Below are 21,058 nucleotides of genomic sequence, written 5' to 3'. Positions count from 1 at the left end.
GTGTGCACATCTTGCAGATTTGGCACGTTTTTGTCACTTTTTCTGTGCAGATTTGTCACAAAACCTAATGCCCATAAAGTGAATAATGATCCTGAAGTGTCATGCACACGTTGAGTATTTTTGACTTGCAGGTTTGATGCAGAAAATACCATACACAGTTTTTTTACTCCACAAAGGTGAAGGAAAATAGGGGGTGCGTGTTATAGTCCAGATGTACCTGCTCTGGCTGTGGATGGAGAGATGGGGGAGTGGCAGCTGTGGAGCAGCGGGACACAGGAGGCAGGAGCCAGCAGCTTTGACAAACTCCTGTGCCCACTGCTAAAGAGAAATTAATATTCACTGCATTCCACACCCATGAGCGTGGAGGGCAGTAAATATTAATTTCTCTTTAACAGTGGACACGCTGTTAGCCACAGCAGCTTCCTGCAGCTGCAGGGTGCTCGCGTGTGCCCGCTACTTAAGGCAATGAATATTCACTGTTCTCCACTTCTATTGGTGTGGAATGCAGTGAATAGTCATTCCCTTTAGTAGCGGACACACATGAACACCCGGCAGCTGCAGGAAGCCTGCTGCAGCAGCTAACACTGTACCCTCTGTTAAGGAGCAATAAATATTCACTGCTCTCCACTCATATAGTGTCGGTGTGGAGAGCAGTGAGTATTCTGGCAGCTGTCATTAGCTTCTAACTAGCACATGATATCCTTGCCATGTGCATATATCAGCTGCTGGCATTGGAACAAGGCGCTGCGAGGGAGCACAGGAAGGTAAATATAATTTTTTTTAATGTTTTTCTGATGGGGCCATGCATACTAGGATGGGGATGGGGGCCAATTATACCAGGATGAGGATGAGGGCCAATCATACCAGGATGGGGGCCAGTCATACCAGAGGTAAGAAGCAATGCATACCAGGATGGATATAGGAGCCCTGCATACCATGATAGGGATGAGGGGACTATGCATACCAGGAAATGGATGAGGGGCCTTACATACATGGATGGGGATGAGGGGGCGATGCATACTAAGCTATGAAAGAGGGCAACCGTGCATACCAGGATGGGAATGATGGATCTGTGCATACCAGTATGGTGATGAGGGGGCCATGCATACCAGGATAGGGATGAGGAGGCTATGCATACCAGGATGGGGATGAGGGGGACCATACATACCAGGATACATACTAGGGTAGGGATGATGGAGTCATGCATTCCAGGGTAGGGATGAGGGGCCATTTATACCAGTTTAACCCTGCTATTCTCCTGGTTACCACTATACACTTGTTATCTTCCGGTCATTTTTGACCGGACCTAATAAAATCTTGATTTTTAGCTAATTTAAGTGTTTTAATTGAATAATTTTTGCAGTATTATATTGTATGTGAACCTGGTTGTTTATAAACAAGTGAAAAATGGAAAGAAAAACTTACTTTTTATTTTTTTTGTGTCAAAACATTTAACATGGCATATTTATGCATATTTCATATTTGCACATACAAAAATAATTATTCATCCAACTGTAAACTATAACTAATAACAATAAACTAAATGTAATTATATTATTTTCCCAAAAAAAAAAAAATTAACAGTTCAGTTTTTTTTATGTAAAATTATAAATAAGTTACACGGTGCAAAATTTACTGTTTGCAATTGTCACAGGTATAACTGACATGTCTTTTGCATAAATATTTTTCACTTCTGTAACATATCACATTTGATTTGTGATTGCTTGATGTTGGACAGAAGTCGCATCGTTTCCGTTTTAGGCTTCCGTTTTAGGTTTTAGGCAATCTTGCCTTGCGCAGTCGTGTACTACGGAGGACATAGAATGAACTTCAATCCAATATTGTGGCCAGCATGCAGCCAGCGGGTAAGAAAAGGGTGAATCAAACATCCAAAACCTCGACCCATATGACCGAAAACCGGTCCCACCAAATTCATGTGACAGGTTCCCTTTAAAATATAAGGCGTAATATTATATTAGTATATTGCCTGTGCCTGAACAACAATAGACATCAGCTAGAGTTTACCAAAAGTGAGAAAACTGCTCTTGTGTTTTAGAGATCACAGTGACACACTTATTTGTTGGGATCCCTTAAATTAAAGCATCCCTTGAATTCATGTACACATATTTCTTGAAGGGATCCTGTCACCCCCAAAATCGAAGATGAGCTAATCCCACCCGCATCAGGGGCTTATCTACAGCATTCTGTAAAGCTCTAGATAAGCCACCGATGTATCCTGAAAGATGAGAGGGGTGATAGTTTCCCTTTAACATGTTAAATTGTAAAATTAAGAAGTGCCTTGGTGATCTCATCTGCCTTCTCAATATGTCCCCACATACATCAGTGAATTGGCAGTCATTACAGGTAAACCTACCTCTTCTTACTACTGTTGGCTGATGGTGAAAAAAGCAACTTTACTTCCAAGTAATTCAACCATTATTTACAAGAAGGTAGAAAATTGTCAGATAGAGCCAATGTTTCAATGACAATGTTCCAGTCACACAAAATCACAATGAACAGCATTCACAGCTGATAAAATATGTATTCTGTAAACCATTACGAACCAGCAAACCACTTACTGTGCCAGTGTCTTAAGCAACAATGAATTATTACATTAATTGTTATATCAATTCCCATCCCATCAATTTTAAATAGCATATGCAAAAATGATGGGCTACAACAGATGGCCTAGATGCAATGAGAAGAAGAAAGGAGAAGAGATACAGTAATTCACTTACAATGTACAATGACCTGACTTTTCACAGACTGGAGCTGTAACGCTGCAGTTGTTGCTATGGTGAGGTAGCAAGCAGTGATAGCTTTTGGCTACGATGAACATTTATGCTGAATTGCCTGCTTCAACTTAATACAAAATGTATTTTTAAAGTCAAAGTCAAGGATAGACATCTGCATTTGTCAAACATGAAAGAAGTTGACAGATAACCTGTGAATAATAGTTTTTGTAGCTGCGGAACTTGAAATTATTCATGTATAGTACCTTAAGTGGTTTTAAATGAGAAATCTTGTTTGTGTAAATCGACTTTAAACCTTATAGAAAATGCTCTTACGGCATAGCAAGGAGATGGGGAGGGAAGGAGAGGAAGGCTACTTAGTACTTGCCACTGATCTGCAGCAATCTTTAGTAATCTGCATGGCTTTGCTGCCCAGCTTCCTCACTATCATCACTTTGTGGTCACTAAATTTTAAAGAGGAAACATAGTTTGGATTTACCTTTTATAAATCAATAATGCACGTGAAAATAAGCACCTCTGTAACATGTCTTATCAGAGAAATCTGTTTTTTTCTCCTCTTGATCTTTCACTCTCAATTCATGCGTAAAATCTGTAGAATATGTATTTAGTAAAGAAAGATTTCACATTAATGAAATAGGACATAGCAATTGTTGCTTTTAAAGTTCTATGGATGGGAAAGAGGGAGGAGCTAGAGGCAAAAGCAAACATTCTACTGCAAGTTCTCCTAAAACCACATTTACAATTTAACTTTTTTAATTCATATACTTAACTCCTTAACGTTCAATGACGGGCAGTGTCCATCATTGGACGCCTCCCCTAGTTTGGTGCGGGCTCTGGCGATGAGTCTGCACCTTTTCCAGCACATGACAGCTGATCTGATCAGCTGTCATTTGCCCTTAACAGACGCGGGTGGAATCGCAATCTTCCCGCAGCTGTTAATATATTAAATCTGCTGAAAAACTTGGAAAGCAACATTTAAGATGCACGCGCAGGAAGCGCAATTGCCTCCTCTCATCTGCGCCAGTGTCACATAACTGCGGGTTGCCGATGGGTTGGCAACACCCCTGGGGTTGCCATAGCTGGATAGTTATGTGAGCCACCCAGCGATTGGTGCTCACAGCAAGTGAACATGTCTGCTACATAGAGCAGGGCTACAGTCCTGCTCCATGTAGCACAAGTGATTGGATGATTGCAGCTTCTAGTCTCCCATGGGAACTATTGAACAAAGTAAAAAGTAAAAAACATGTTTTTAAACATATTTAGACAAAAAATATAAAAATTCAAATCACCCCCCATTTGCCCCATTAAAAATAAAACAATAAAAAAATCAAATATAAACATATATGGTATCACTGCATTCAGAATCGCCCGATATATCAATATATAAAAATAATTAATCCAATTGGTAAACGGCGCAGCAAGAAAAAAAAATGCCTTAAATTAGCTTTTTTTGGTCACTGCAACATTGCAATAAAATGCAATAACGGGCGATCAAAAGATGGTATATACACCAATATGGTATTAATAAAATCGTCAGATCAGCGAGCAAAAAATAAGTCCTCACCCAGCCCTAGATCCCAAAAAATGGAGACGCTACGAGTCTTGGAAAATGGCAACATTTTTTTTTCAAAATTTTAGATTTTTTTTTCACCACTTAAATAATGAACAACCTAGACATGTTTGGTGTCTGTGACCCTGTAGTGACCTGGAGAAGTGAGCATGGTAAAAAAACATCCCCCAGAAAAATTGTGGAATTGCACTTATTCTGCAATTTCACCGCATTTGGAATTTTTTTCCTGTTTTCTGGTACACTATATGGTAAAATCAATGGTGCCATTCAAAATCACAACTTGGGCTGCAAAAAACAAGCCCTCACATGGCCATATAGACAGAAAAATAAAAAAAGTTATGGCTCTGGGAAGAAGGGGATCAAAAAAATGGAAACCTAAAAATGGAAATAGCCCTGGTCCTTAAGGGGTTAAGGTGAGCTTACAGTAGAATGTCTGTGTCTGCATCTATGATTATAGCTCCTCCGTCAGCCACCCCAGAGAATCCTATAATCACCAACTGTCATTTTCTAGCTCAGCAGTTAGAATTTTTGTCTTCAAATAAAGATTTTATAGGTTTTATTCATTGAATTAAGATAGAAAGAAGCAGATTTCTATGAAAAGATAAGTTACAATGTTGTTAATTTTCATATGTAGTACTGATTTATGAAATATAAATTTAAATGACTGTAAGTCTTTAAAGAGAACAAGTCCTTATAAAAATTCAGTCTGCAGGAATCATGTAATAAAGTGGGGAGAGCTGAGTAAATTATCACATAGCTAATTGAGAAAAGACTCAGTATAACCTGTGATTCAATCACCTAAACCACTGTTCTTTTTGGATTTCTGGTCCAGTGGGCAGGCGTATCAGTGACCGACAGCTTCCCTTGTATAAGTGTGCATATTTAAATAGCTGTCAGTCACTGATAGGACCGCCCAATGGACCAGAAATCCAAGAAAGAGCAAAGGATTGAACGACTAAAACACAGGTTATACAAAATCTTTTCTCAAAAACACTATATATCTGTCTGATTGCTGTATAACATGGTACCTGCGGACTGCAATGCATTATCATTAACAGGTTCCCCTTAGGAACGGTTCTTAGAGAACCTACACAGTAAAGACTATACAGGTCAACTTCCAGTGAAACTGGCTAAAATGTGTGATTTTAATATGGAAAAGTTTGATTGTGAACCCCATTAGGAAAAATATATTACTAATTGTGAGCACCATAAGGAATATATATTGATGTAAATTATTACAATTGCCGCACAATGACACACAATGTTATATAAATAATAGAAATAACAAAATTAAGCCGAGTTGTGCTTTTCATTTTATCTAATACAATCTGCTTATACTTTAAAGTGCTTAGATTTAGAGTGGTTGTTGTTTAGAGGCAATCTGTCACCTGTGGAAAGGAGCAAATATATTTAAGTGGAATTTAATTCTACTGTAATATTACAAAAATCACTATTCACCAAAACGCATTTTATTTTCTGAATGGATTAATCAAAATGTATCTGTGTAGACCTGAGACAGTTTTGTGCGTGCATGTGCGAAAGGGATCGGTGCACATCGTGGCATTATAACATTGTGACCTTACGCACACCTACGCAGATCCATTCTGAAGCTCATCAGTCCCAACCTAATGTAAAGAAGCTCAGGAATTTTGCGCTCAATGATAAGAAGATGCGATCGGGATTGGATGGTTGACGGTGAGGAGCGGAGCGCCAGGAGACGTGAGGGGTAAGCATTTTTTTAATCATTTGCATAATAGATGTATTCTGCATTGGGGTCTGGAAAAATCCCAGAGCATAAAAAGAACATTTACGTTTTTCTAATGATTGGATTATGAAAGTAGGAATCTAGAAATGGTGCGAAGGAGTGTAAAGTTTCCCACATGCTCTGTGTATTATTCTGAGCATAAACAAAGATCCTAAAAGAACTTTTAGCTATCTTCAGTACTTTCACAAAGATTATTTAAAACTGCCTTCTACTCTTACGTCCTTTGCTAATGTATTGCTTTTGTAAACTGAGATATTTAATGGGATAGTATTTTTTTAATTGCCTTACTGCATGGTTAAGCTAAGACATTCCCCATTTTACATTTAAGCTGGATCTAAAGCTGTAACTGAAATGAAATTTGAAACTAAATTCTTTTTTGCTACAAGTAATTTTATCCTTTGCTTTAATTGCCAAGGAAAATGACAAGGAAAATTAGATTAAAAAAGAAAAGAAACTTACTGTTAATAAACAACAGTCTCTGAAGTACTGTTTAGCTATAAACACCTTTATTTCCAATATTAAAAAAGAGATATAAGGTAGAAAAATTAACATTTATTTAAACTTCCCCTTAAAAAGAAGCTGTTATCAGAAAAATACTTATTGTTTAAATCGGGTTTCTTGCTACATGTATTTAACCCGTTGACTATCTAAATAGGCACGTGATAGGTCGCATGCCCATGTTCGACACAGTCTCAGGTGCTGAGCCTGAATATTTTCAGGCACAACAGCTGAGCTGATCAACTGTCCTGTGACTCTAACAGCCATAGGTAAAATTGAAATCCACCCGCTGCTGTTAATTTGCTAAACCTCAATTTCTGACATCAGCATTTAATATGATTACGCAGGAAACGTGTCACTAGCTCTGCCCATCGGTGCCCCTATCATATGGCTGTCAATGCTGATTTCCGATGAGCGCCACCACATGGCAGGAATTCATTGTAGATGAGCATTTCTTCTATGTGTAGCACAAGCAATCAGAAGATTGCAGCTTCAAGTCTTCTGAGGAAGACTGATATTGAAGCAAGTGAAAAGCAAAAAAAAAATAAATAAAAAAAAATAAAAGTTCAATGCATCCCCTTTTAACCCTTTCAAAATAAAAAAATATTAAAAAATACACATATTTGGTATCACTGCATTCAGAAATGCGTGATCTATCAAAATATAAAAATAATTAAAAAAATTTTGGTTGCTGCAACATTGCAATAAAATGCAATAACAGGAGGATATTAAAATGTTTACCCCAAAATGGTAGCAATAAAATCGTCAACTCAGTTAGCAAAAAATATGGCCCTAGATCATAAAAAAATTGAGACTCTATAGAAATGGCGCTGTAACGGGGTCTACCAAGCTGGGGTACCTCTTTCAGTACCACCCCCTGTTTCAGGAGGTCCACTCTGCTTTTGCTAGATTCTGAATGAAGGACGCTGGCAGGAATTTCTTGATTACATGAGAGCACATAAAAGCTGACTGCTTCTCCATGTATTTCCAGTCTAAGAACACCCTTTATTTACAGCACACGGAATATATAACACAGATACACAGGGCAGGCCAATAGGAAAACAGCAGGCCAGACATACATTACAATAGCCGCAGGGGGCTGGAGCCTGCCGATATTTACTGTGGGAATTACAAAGGTGGGGGGAGGTCAGAAAGAGAATATCTTGTCCAGGGGCGTAGCCTGTGGACTGATGCATTTCACATGGAAAATATTATGCATACATATACTGCATAACATTCTTGGTGCTGGGGGGTTCTGTAACAGGCGCCTTTTCTTTTTTTTTGTAACAAATGTTGGATTTTTTAACACTTTAATAAAAAATAAACCATACATTTTTGGTGTCTGCAAACTTATAATAACCTAGAGAATCATAATGGTTGGTCAGTTTTAGCATTTAGTGAATGTGGAAAAAAAATTGTGGAATTGCACTTTTTTTGCAGTTTCACAGCACTTGGAATTTTTTTTCCTGAGTCCAGTACACAACATAGTAAAATCAAGCTCCCCAAAGGCACATGGTGTCCTCAATCTACTCCAGACAACTTTGCACTCCAAAAATCAAGTAGCGCTCCTTCCCTTCCAAGCTATGCCATGTGCCCAAATAAGAGTTTAATGCCACATATGGAGCAAACATGTACTCTGGAGAAATTGCGCTAAAAATTTGTGGTCCATTTTCTCTTGTTATCTTTGTGAAAATGGAAAAATTGGGTCTAAAACAACATTTTTGAGGAAAAAAATAATTTTAATTTTCAATGTCCAATACTTTAAAATTCTGTTAATCACCTATGGGTTCAAGATGCTCACCTCATCCCTAAAAACTTTAATTTTTTCCTTCCACATTGTTTTAATTCCTCTGATACACCTAAAAGGTTTATATATTTCTTCAATGTGGTTTTGAGGGATGCACTTTTAAAATTATGTCGCTTTTCATCATCTTTATGTCATATAAAGGCTCCTCGACATCACTGCAAATGTGATGTGTTTCCTAAAAAAATTGCTGATAAACTTTTAACTCTTCTAAATTCCTAACAAAAAATATATATTTCAAAAATGCAAAAAATCTAAAGTAGATATATTAGAAATGTTATTTATTAGCTATTTTGTGTGGTATAGCTATTTGATTTAAGTGCATAAAAAATAAACACAACTCATATCTACAAAAATGTATCACTATCATGACGTACATATCACGAACCAAAAATTCTCAGGACATGTTGAAGCTTTCCAGAGTTAATATCTCAGAAAATGACACGTGTAAGATTTTGCAAATGAGGCTTGTTCATTAGCTTACAAAAGGGGCTTAAGGAGTCCTTATGGGGTTAATATTACATTACATGAAAAAAGCAAGGAAATCTACAAAGGAGGTTACTATTCATTGTATATTTTTTTTCCATTTTTTTAAATGTCCCCTTCTCAAAGATTCTAGGGCAATTATTACTAACTTTTAAATGCATTTATATTAACATTATCTATTCATGCTATAACAAACTTTCTGAAAATTTCAAATCTTTTTATTCCTCAAAAATAGCAGAACGTTGAACCCATTCATAGTAGCTTTATAGATACATTGACTTTCCAATTTGTAATTAGAATAATGATACAAATTTACATCTTTGCTTTTTGATTCTGTAAGATTTTATCTTATGTTAGTTGTTTTAACTGAACTTTTAAAGGATATCATTTATATTCATGTCATGTAGCATGCAAATTACATAAACTCAACTGTCACTCTATTGACAGGGATATATACTAAAAAATATCTATAAACCTATAGCAGATGTTCTGCAGATAGTATGTGATACATTTTTTCATGCTTATTTTCAGTAAAACATACACTAAAAAAAATAGAACACTTCATTAGTTTTTCTAAATGTGGGTGGTGTGTATAAATAGTTCTGCAGTGATGCAAAGAAAATTAATATTAAAAAGTTTTAAGAACTAAGTGAGGAAATAAGCCTGGTTCTCAAATCTATTGTTGACTTCATTGTTTAATTAGACACTTTTAACTTATGGATAATAAGTACCCACTTCTATATATATTTATATTTTGGCTTTTAAGCCAATTGCATTTGCTTTTAGCTTTCTGGAAATCACAGTTGGAGTCCCTTATAAAATGCACATGATTATTCTGCTAAATGTTCTCTAATGTATCAAAAAAGGATGTAATTAGTAGACTTTTGTTTGCATGTACTATTTTTTTGTAGCACAGCAAGTGAGCCTTAGTTGTGGAAATACATATGTATGATTTTAAATAAATACACAGGTTTTCTATTTCATATGTACAATTATTTTGAGCAAAACATACAAAAAAGGAGCTAGTAATCTTAAAACTAAAGTTACTTAAGAAATTACTTTAAATAACAGGTAAATTTGATTAATTTATGTTTTACACACAAATATATTTACATTTACCTACAAAAATATATCAAAATTATTTAAAAAAACAGAGACATTGTTAACCAATATGTTAGCTATAGATGAGTGAATCATTAATTTTCATAAATGATATCGTCAGAATGACATGAATTGACATAAATTACTGCGACAAATTTGATTACTTTTTAAAACTGTATTGCCTAAATTTGCACCGTCTATAATGTATAAAATAATAGAGTGTTAATGAATGAATATATTTGTTTATCAAAAACAAGATGCTCATACAGAGCAAATTTTATAGCCATACATTCAATAGCTAAATACAAATATAATGACAATATAGATATTATCTATTGATATTGCATTAAATTACTCAAAGTCTCAAAACATTGTCTGCAGAAATGAAAATTATATTTATAGTTCTTATACATAGCTGTATCTTTCAGCATTACTAAAATGACTTAAAAAAAAAAACAACTAAAAAATAGTTTCCCCACTTGGATTTAAGGACACTTCAAATTGTCAGCTCGATGCATATTTAAATAATCCTCAGTGGAACTAAGCACTTTCAACAAATCTTGGTTGTTATCTTTTCTTGTGCTTTGCTAGGAGAGCCTTACTTTCAATTTCCTTTTTTCATTTATCTATTCCTAATTCTTGGTTTCAGGAGACTCCTGCCCAATTCTTCAAGAGTAAGCAAACTTGGATATGAAAGTGGATATGAAAACCCAAATTGAAGAGGATCCAACATACCAGGGAAAACCAGATGCTGTATGGATATGGTTTTATTTGTTAACACACCTCTAGGTTATCATATTCACCGGGGCAAATAACAATTCTTTAACAGGCCTTGGCGAGTGTGTGCAGAAGGAAACCTTTACTAAGTGAAGATAACTTTTCAGTTGATCATTTGGACTCAGTGTGGCTTAACCTGTAATCAATTTACAAACTTTACTTTCCTATTGAAACTGCAATATCAGTTGTCCATCAAGCTCAAATATTTTGCTATTTGCAATAACTTAATCACAAATAAGGGACTTTTATTTCTCAGAAATACAATTTCAATGAATTTATTTGATTTCTCAATGACAATTAGCTATGCTTGCAAATTGTTATTTTTTTCTGGAAAACACCAAATTTAAGTTGTCTAGAATTAATTTTCAGCTATGCAAAGATTTGGAGATGAATAAAATAATTGTGATGAGGTAGCATTTCTTCTTAATTTTGCCAGACATATATCATTTCAGTAGGTCCAGCGACATGAGCATATGAGTTCATATGAGTTCAACATTCATGAGTCTGAATGTTGGCTCATGTAGATTTAATTGATGTTTGTTGAGTAGTTGAATGGCTGGTGCTTACCTATTGTATAAGCTCCTACAGCTTATTATTCTGCTATCCTTGGTAACAAAAGCACAAGTTAATTGAACAATCAATTATTGTTAATTTGGTGAATGCCTGCTGACTACCTATTGCACTAGTCCATACAGCTTGTTGTTCTGAAAATACTAAAGGACAAACTATGCTGGTTATTTGAACATTCAAAAAAATGAGAGATCACCACTTCCCACCTTCCCCCTGTTCTGTGGAAAAATCAACCATCATTGAACCCTCAAGGACATTTAGAAAATCCAGCTTGGACAACCAGGTCACCTGACCACATACTGTACCTTACTGCACTCTCTGTGGTGCTAGCCAAAAGCAGGGTTTTGTAGTAGAAACCAAGCAGAGAAAACATTTAACCTCCGAATTAAATGGGAACTACAACAAAAAATGTGCCCGTTCATTGAATGTAAAATCAGTAATAAATACGGTAATAAAAACATACAATGATGAAAAAGACAGCAGACCAAAAAATGGTAATGGCATTGAACACATATAAGTTATAGTCACATAAATAAGGCCCCAGGTGATATTAAAGCAAAAACAAAGTAAGAAATAATTGTTAGAAAAAATCATAAAAGGGTTTTTAAAAAATAAAAGATCTTTTATGAAAAGATTTTTAGTGCCAAAGTAATTATTATTATAGCCCCTACTAATTGCACAAAAAATATATCTAAGCATAATAAATAAAAAGCACTATGGTGTATTCATATGCACTAAACACAGGTGCAATGGAGCGTTAATGTGTGAAGCAGGGTTTTACCAAGGAGTGATCCTGCAGCAGTGTGTGGAGAAAACAAAGACATGTGCAATAAATACTTAGTGACCGTGCAAGTACAGAGTAGGTGCAAATAAAAGGCAATAAAGTGCTAAAGTGCAATAACAGCAGCTCATGGAAAATAGAAGGGACATTATACCGTTAGGGTCTCCCTGTCCAAGTACAGCACACACCCCGATGTTTGTTTTGGAACTGAGTCCTTAGTCAGAGTGACCTCCATGCGCAGCTTCCGAACTGATGAGTGCAAGTTTGCCTCCAGTATTTGCTGATAATGTGCTGCATTCATCTTTCCTTCTACTCTGACAAAGTTTCCTGTGGCTTTGTAGCTCACACATCCCTAGAACATCAGCGATACACCTCTGTGCTTTATAGTAAGAATGGTGTTTCTTTCATCAAAGGCCTTGTTGACCTCTCTCCATATGTAATGTTTATGGTTGTGGCCAAAAAGTTCAATTGTGGTCTCATCACTTCAAATTACCTAGTTCCAGAAGTTTTGAGGATGTCTCTGTGCTGTTTTGTGTATTGTAGACAAGATACTTTGTGGCATTTGCGCAGTAATGGCGTCCTTCTGGCAACTCGACCATGCAGCCCATTTTTCTTTAAGTGCCTCCTTATTGTGCATCTTGAAAAAGCCACACTGCTAGTTTTCAGAGAGACCTGTAATTCAGCTGATATTATTTGTGTGTTTTTCTTAGCATTCCAAACTATTTTCCTGGCAGTTGTGGATGAAATTTTTGTTGGTCTACATGACCAAGGCTAAATACCACTCTACATTCAAGATTTGTCCACTGCACAATGTGCATAGGGTTTGCAAAAAATTAGCCCTATGGGCTGAGTCATGGTTGACGCAGGAAGCCACCATCCCAAGGGCCTTCAATCACAAATAGCAGTTAGGCTGGAAGGACTACTGTCCTGGTTTGTCCACTGCACAAGGTGCATAGGGTTTGTAGAAATGAGCCCTACAGGCTGAGTCATAGTTGACGAAGGAAGGAAATGTTTTTTATGGGAAGGGGTTGACATTAACAGCGGTAGCATGAGTCAACATTTTTGGTGAATTTAGGTTGGCTTGCTGTCATCTGGAGGGAGTGTAAACTGTTGAGATATTCAGTCCATGTTGTATTTTATCAGAGTAAGTCTGTCTGCTTTTTCCGTGGAGTGGTGTATGCGCCTATAAGTAATGATTGACACAGCGGAACTGGAAATGCATTCTAACATCACACTAGCAGTCGGGCATGCCAGAACCTCCAAGGCGTATAAGGAGAGGTCGGGCCAAATGTTCAGCTTGGACACCAAATAATTAAAGGGAACTGAAGCATCAGAAAGGATGCACGTATGGTCACTTAAGTACCGCTTGACCATGTTCTGCAACTTCTCCCTCCTTTGCATTGTAACAGGCACAGATAGCCCTTGCTGTTGTGCTGGTTTATTGAAAATTGCTCAATTTTTGCACATTTTCTCCCCAACTCTGTTGGACCTGGTGTTCATGTCTATCCCCATTATCCCTTGTTGTTGAAAACAACCGCTAAATCTGCCACCAGCATTGTCTGAGGGTGATGTTTTCAGCAACTGCTCTACAACAGCCCTCTTGAATGATTCCATTGTAAAACTCTTTTGTGACTACAAAAGGAGAGAAGGAAATTTCTCCTTGTACCGTGGTTTGAGAAGGGTGGCCAACCAGTATTGGTTGTTGAATAAAATGTGTATCACGCAAGTGTCTTGCCACATGAACTGTGCCATGTGAGCCAAGCTGCAAAAAAGCAAATGTTCTGTGTCCCCAACTGTAGAAACAGTACCCATCCTCTCCTCCCGCTCTCTCCTCCTCTTCCTCCACCTCCTCTTCTCCAGCCCATCCAGGCTGCACAGACATGGGTTGGGTGTCCCCTCTGTAGAATTATGAGTCCCCTCGGTAGCACAGAAGAACAAGTCATCTCCCTCCACATCCTCCTGATCTTCCTTTTTATCATCCAATGTTGCCTCAGAATACTGGCTGGGCTGGGTATTATCACCCATTGTTAAATCTGGCTCCATAGCAAAATGCTGGGCACTCAAAGCTTCCTCTTTGACAGCAATGGAATTGTTACACTGATAATAGCCTGATCACCGCTCACGAGGTTGGTGCAGTACTCAAAGTTCTCATGAACCTCACAAACATCAGCGATCCACACCCACTAGACAGTTGTTATGTGTGGTGGCTGACTCTCAGTCTGACAGGCATGTTGAAGCTGGTATTAAGCTACTGTCCTATGCTGCTCACTAATCCTCTCCTCGGAGTAGCCAAGCTTGGGATCATACATCTCCTGTGACTTGTAATGGTGGGAAGAAGGAGAACCAGATTCAGAATTGGATGGGCCAGCCTTCTGTGTACCGATTGTGTGGTCGTGGAAGATTTGTTGCTGCTTGAAAAATGAGTAGAGGCATTGTCTACTTTGCAAGACAGAATCTGCTCTCGCTCTTCTGGCTTTCACACATGTTTACATTCCAGACCGGGAAATTTTTCCAGGATCATAGTGGATGCATCAAGTTTCTTCTGACCTGACACAGACTCAGTGCCTTCTCATGCACCACTGACAACAGCATGTCCAAGTCCCTGTCCTTTAACCCCTTTCTACCATTGGACATACTATTCCGTCCATGTGGGGTGTGCCCTACTTCACAAGGACAGAATAGTTTGTCCAGAGTGATCAGCCGCGCTCATGGGGGGAGCGCGGCAGATCGTGGCCGGCTGTCATCTGACTATCACAGCTGACATCCGGCACTATGTGTCATTAGCGGTCACAGACCGCTCCTGGCACATTAACCCCTGGCACACAGTGGTCAAAGATGATCGCAGCATTCCAGCGGCATAGGGAAGCATCGCGCACTGAAGGGGTTCCGTGCGTGCTTCCCTGATCGCATTGCTCCGATGGTCTCCTACCTCCTCCTTCCTGCTGGCTCGGATCCAGAATGGCCGAGGGGCTACTTCTGGGTCCTGCAGGGAGGTGGCTTACCAGAGCCTGCTCAGAGCAAGCGCTGGTAAGCCTGCAGCCCTGCCTGTCAGATCGCTGATCTGACACAGTGCACTGCAAAGTGTCACATCAGTGATCTGACCCTATAGTATGATGTCCCCCTCTGGGACAATGCAAAAAAGAAAAAAAAATTCACATGTGTAAAAAAAAAAATAGTAATAATAATAATAATTCCTAAATAATGAAAAAAAAAATTGTTCCAATAAATACATTTCTTTATCTAAATAATAAAAAAACAAACAATAAAAGTACACATATTTAGTATTGCCGCGTCTGTAACGACCCCACCTATAAAACTGTCCCACTAGTTAACCTCTTCAGTGAACACCGTCACAAAAAAACAAGGCAAAAACGCTTTATTATCATACAGCTGAACAAAAAGAGGAATAAAATGTGATCCAAAAGAAGGATATAAATAACCATGGTACCGCTGAAAACATCATCTTGTCCCACAAAAAACTAGCTGCCATACAGTGTCATCAGCAAAAAAATAAAAAGTTATAGTCCTCAGAATAAAGCGATACAAAAATAATTATTTTTTATATAAAATAGTTTTTATCGTATAAAAGCGCCAAAACATAAAAAAATATATAAATGAGTTATCGCTGTAATCGCACTGACCCGAAGAATAAAACTGCTTTAACAATTTTACCAAACACGGAACGGTATAAACACCCCCCCCCCAAAAAGAAATTCATGAATAGCTGGTTTTTGGTCATTCTGCTACACAAAAATCGGAATTAAAAGTGATCAGAAAATGTCATGTGCCCAAAAATGGTTCCAATAAAAACATCAACTCGTCCCACAAAAAACACGACCTCACTTGACTCTGTGGACCAAAATATGGAAAAATTATAGTTCTCAAAATGTGGAGACACAAAAACTATTTTTTGCAATAAAAAGCGTCTTTCAGTGTGTGACAGCTGCTAATCATAAAAATCTGCTAAAATACCCGCTATAAATAGTAAATCAAACCCCCCTTCATCACCCTCTTAGTTAGGGAAAAATAATAAAATTTAAAAAATGTATTTTTTTCCATTTTCTCATTAGGGTTAGGGTTGGAGCTAAAGTTAGGGTTAGGTTTGGGGTTAGGGTTAGGGTTGGGCCTAGGGTTAGGGCTAGGATTGGTGCTAGGTTTAGGGTTGGAGCTAGGGTTAGGGTTGGAGCTAGGGTTAGGGTTAGGGTTGGGGCTAGGGTTAGGGCTAGGATTGGTGCTAGGTTTAGGGTTGGAGCTAGGGTTAGGGTTGGGGCTAGGGTAAGAGTTAGGGCTAGGGTTAAGGTTGGGGCTAGGGTTAGGGCTATAGTTTGGGTTGGGGCTAAAGTTAGGTTTAGGGTTGGGGCTAAAGTTAGGGTTAGGATTGGGGCTAAAGTTAGAGTTAGGGTTTGGATTACATAAACAGTTGGGATTAGGGTTAGGGGTGTGGTTAGGATTACTGCTGGGATTAGGGTTAGGGGTGTGTTTGAATTAGGGTTTCAGTTATAATTGGGGGGTTTCCACTGTTTAGGCACATCAGGGGCACTCCAAACATGACATGGCGTCCGATCTCAATTCCAGCAAATTCTGCATTGAAAAAGTAAAACAGTGCTCCTTCCCTTCCGAGCTCTCCCGAGCACCCAAACAGGGGTTTAACCCAACTTATGGGGTATCAGCGTACTCAGGACACATTGGACAACAACTTTTGGGGTCCAATTTCTCTTGTTATCCTTGGGAAAATACAAAACTGGGGGCTAAAATATAATTTTTGTTTTAAAAAAAGATTTTTTATTTTCACGCCTCTGGGTTATAAACTGTAGTGAAACACTTGGGAGTTCAAAGTTCTCACAGCACTAGAGTTGAGCATTCCGATACTGCAAATATCGGGTATCGGCTGATATTCGCGATATCAGAATTCCGATACTGAGCTCCGATACTTTCAGCATATTGGATACCGGAATCGGAAGTTCCCATAGTGCAATGAGCCAGTTTGATTTAATTCAGCCAATGAGAAATCATAAGAAGTGTGGGCACATCCTGTTATGCATGTTAGGCATGTAAGTAAGGGCATGGCTGTGATTGGCTGCTGAAATTATGTCATGATGCACTAAAAAAGCCGCCGCCACCATTTTGGGTTCATGCTGCTGTGAATTCAGTTAGGGACAGGATACTGCTGTTCTGACTGAGGGATAGTTTGAGATGGCAATTTGCTTCATGGTGCTTTACCCAGGCTAATTTAGCAACCGCTGTGTGAGAACCTTGTTTTTGCTTTGCAGCGCTGTTCATGGCTGTCTGCAAGGTCTCTGTGTGAGTGCAGCCTAAGGCCGGCATCACACTAGCAGAATTTGGTCAGTATTTTACATCAGTATTTGTAAGCCAAAACCTGGTGCGGAACAATTAGAGGAAAGATATAATAGAAACATATGCACCGCTTCTGCATTTATCACCCACTCCTGGTTTTGGCTTACAAATACTGATGTAAAATACTGACCAAATACTGCTAGTGTGATGAAGGCCTAACTCTGTAGTCTGTTCTGCAGCCACAGCTCTTTGTAGTCTGCTCAGGGTGCGTCACTGCCTCATACTGTTCCATTGTTTTTTCAATTAGTGCAGCCTGCTGCACATTTTTTCTGATTTATCCTATTAGTGGGTTTCCATCCGTATCCTGCTAGATTGTTGAAAAACACTATATAGGAGTACATAGAGGAGCTTTTTTGGCCTTGCAGCGCTGTTCATCGCTGTTTGCAATGTCTTTGTGTGAGTGCAGCTCACGCTGTAGCCTGTTCTGCCGTCACAGCTGGTTGTAGTCAGCTCAGCATGCGTCACTGCCTCATACTGTCCCATTGTCCTTTTTTCAATTAGTGCTGCCTGCTGCACATTTTTCTATATGTATCCTTTTAGTGGGTTTCCATCCGTAATCTGCTAGATAGCGGAAAAACACTATATAGGAGTACATAGAGGAGCCTTTCTGCAGCCTTGTGCCCTGCAGCCCTAGCCCGATTAGTATTAGCCTATTTTTTGGAGATTCATCTATTGCATTGTAGGTTACTATCCTGCATTGTAATCGCTACAAAAAGTTTGTGATACTATCGGTTTTAGATCTTTGGACACATCACGTGTCTTTTTGTGAAAAAAACAAAAAGTTAATAAAGTTCACCAAACACTCCACTTTACAGTTGTGTAGGCCACATTAGCTCATATTAAAGTCTAGTCTACACGTTATAAAATTAGTGTTTCTTATACCTGTTAGCAGCTGTTCAGTAATAAGCACACTAAGCCCTTAGTACTTTTCTATCTTTATCAGTCTACCAAGATGAAGAAGGCAGGGAGTAAGGCACGTGGTCATGGGCGTGGAGTTTCTGCAGGAAGAGGACGTGGGGATTCTGTGGCTGCTGTGGGCACCGGTGACTCATCATCCCCCAGTTTTAGCAGGGAACAGTCTTTCATGCACAGCTTTGTAGGAGCTCGCCGTTCCCCACTGCTTCGTGATGAACAAATTGAAGCCGTTGCCGGATGGATGGCAGCTGACGCATCGACTTCAATTAGTGCCACATCCTCTCAGGCACAGAGCACTGAAGAGCACCCATCTGTCTCTTCACCACCTGCCAAATTGCCCAGGCAGTCAGAGAGCCCAGGACAGGAGCCATCTCTACTTATGTTTTCTGAATCTCTTGACTTGGAAAGAGGGGGCCAGCCAAGCAGCATTCGAGAAACTGAAGAAGAGGCAGTATGCAGTGATGCACAACTGCTTTGTCTCTCTGAATCCGAAGAGGCAGGTGGGCCAATGCCTATGCAGTACGCATCTGATGATGAGACTCAGGTGCCACTTTCTGGTGCTTACTGTGCTGCCGAGACTACCCAGGAGAAGCAGTTGTTGGAAGAGGGTAGTGTAGATTAAGAGGTCCCTGACCCATCATGGCTTGAGGTACAGGAAGGTGGTGGGAGCAGCTCTGAGGAAGACTCTGAAGGAGGGAGAGGGAGGGAGAAGACTGCATTGCCTGTAGCCTCCACTTTGGCACCAATTAGGAGCATGCCTCTTCCAAAACCCAAAACGGGCACTCCCAAGACTTGCAGTGCCTGGTCCTTTCTTGACACAGTTGCAGATTACATATGCTTTGTCAAATGCAAGCTGTGTAATCAGAAAGTCAAAAGAGGGAAAAGTGTCAGCAACCTCAATACCACAAATATGTGGAAACATGTGTGGACCAAGCACGTGGTGGAGTTATAAAAACACACCAAAGACCTAGGCCAACCTACAGTGGCACGTACTACCTCTTCAGCTCGTGTTGTAGCCTCTTCCTCCAGCTCACACACAGATGGCTCAGCTTCCTCACAGAATCGCCATGGAATAACCTCTGGCACTGTTGTACAGAGACCCAGTGTAATTCCACCCACAGCACCACGTTCCCAGTCATCCTCACACTCCCAGCCCAGTCTACAGCCATCGGTAGCACAGGCATGGGAGAAAAGGCGGCCATTCTCGGCAAACCATACCTGAGCACAAGCTCTGAATGCTGGCATTGCAAAACCACTGTCCCTTGAAATGCTGTCATTCAGGCTGGTGGAGACTGACACCTTCCGTAACTTGATGGCATTGGCAGTCCCACAATACAACATGCCCAGTCGCTTTTATTTCAGCAGGCAAACCGTCCGAGAATAATGGGGATAGGGGAAAATATGTGCAAGTGGGTTGAGAGCTGGCTCAGAGATAGGAAACAAAGGGTGTTTATTAATGGAGCACACTCGGACTGGATTGCGGTTAGCAGTGGGGTACCACAGGGGTCAGTATTGGGCCCTCTTCTTTTTAACATATTTATTAATGACCTTGTAGGGAGCATTCAGAGTAGAATTTCAATATTTGCAGATGACACTAAACTCTGCAGGGTAATCAATACAGAGGAGGACAATTTTATATTACAGGATGATTTATGTAAACTGGAAGCTTGGGCTGATAAATGGCAAATGAGCTTTAATGGGGATAAATGTAAGGTCATGCACTTGGGTAGAAGTAATAAGATGTATAATTATGTGCTTAATTCTAAAACTCTGGGCATAACCGTCAATGAAAAATACCTGGGTGTATGGGTGGATGACAAACTGATATTCAGTGGCCAGTGTCAGGCAGCTGCTACAAAGGCAAATAAAATAACGGGATGCATTAAAAGAGGCATAGATGCTCATGAGGAGAATATAATTTTACCTCTATACAAGTCACTAGTTCGACCACACTTAGAATACTGTGCACAGTGCTGGTCTCCGGTGTATAAGAAAGACATAGCTGAACTAGAGCGGGTGCAGAGAAGAGCGACCAAGGTTATTAAAGGACTGGGTTGTCTGCAATACCAAGATAGGTTATTACACTTGGGGCTATTTGGTTTGGAAAACCGAAGGCTAAGGGGTGATCTTATTTTAATGTATAAATATATGAGGGGACAGTACAAAGACCTTTCTGATGATCTTTTTAATCATAGACCTGAAACCGGGACAAGGGGGCATCCTCTGCGTTTGGAGGAAAAAAGGTTTAAGCATAATAACAGACGCGGATTCTTTACTGTAAGAGCAGTGAGACTATGGAACTCTCTGCCGTATGATGTTGTAATGAGTGATTCATTACTTAAATTTAAGAGGGGACTGGATACTTTTCTGGAAAAGTTTAATGTTACAGGGTATATACACTAGATTCCTTGATAGGGCGTTGATCCAGGGAGCTAGTCTGATTGCCGTATGTGGAGTCGGGAAGGAATTTTTTTCCCCAATGTGGAGCTTACTCTTTGCCACATGGGATTTTTTTGCCTTCCTCTGGATCAACATGTTAGGGCATGTTAGAGTAGGCTATGGGTTGAACTAGATGGAATTATAGTCTTCTTTAAACCTTAATAACTATGTAACTATTAGTGTTGAGCATTCCGATACCGCAAGTATCGGGTATCGGCCGATATTTGCGGTATCGGAATTCCGA

The sequence above is a fragment of the Ranitomeya imitator genome, chromosome 5, assembly GCF_032444005.1.
Source record: "Ranitomeya imitator isolate aRanImi1 chromosome 5, aRanImi1.pri, whole genome shotgun sequence".
Taxonomy (NCBI): domain Eukaryota; kingdom Metazoa; phylum Chordata; class Amphibia; order Anura; family Dendrobatidae; genus Ranitomeya; species Ranitomeya imitator.
This window is presented reverse-complemented; position numbering follows the sequence as displayed.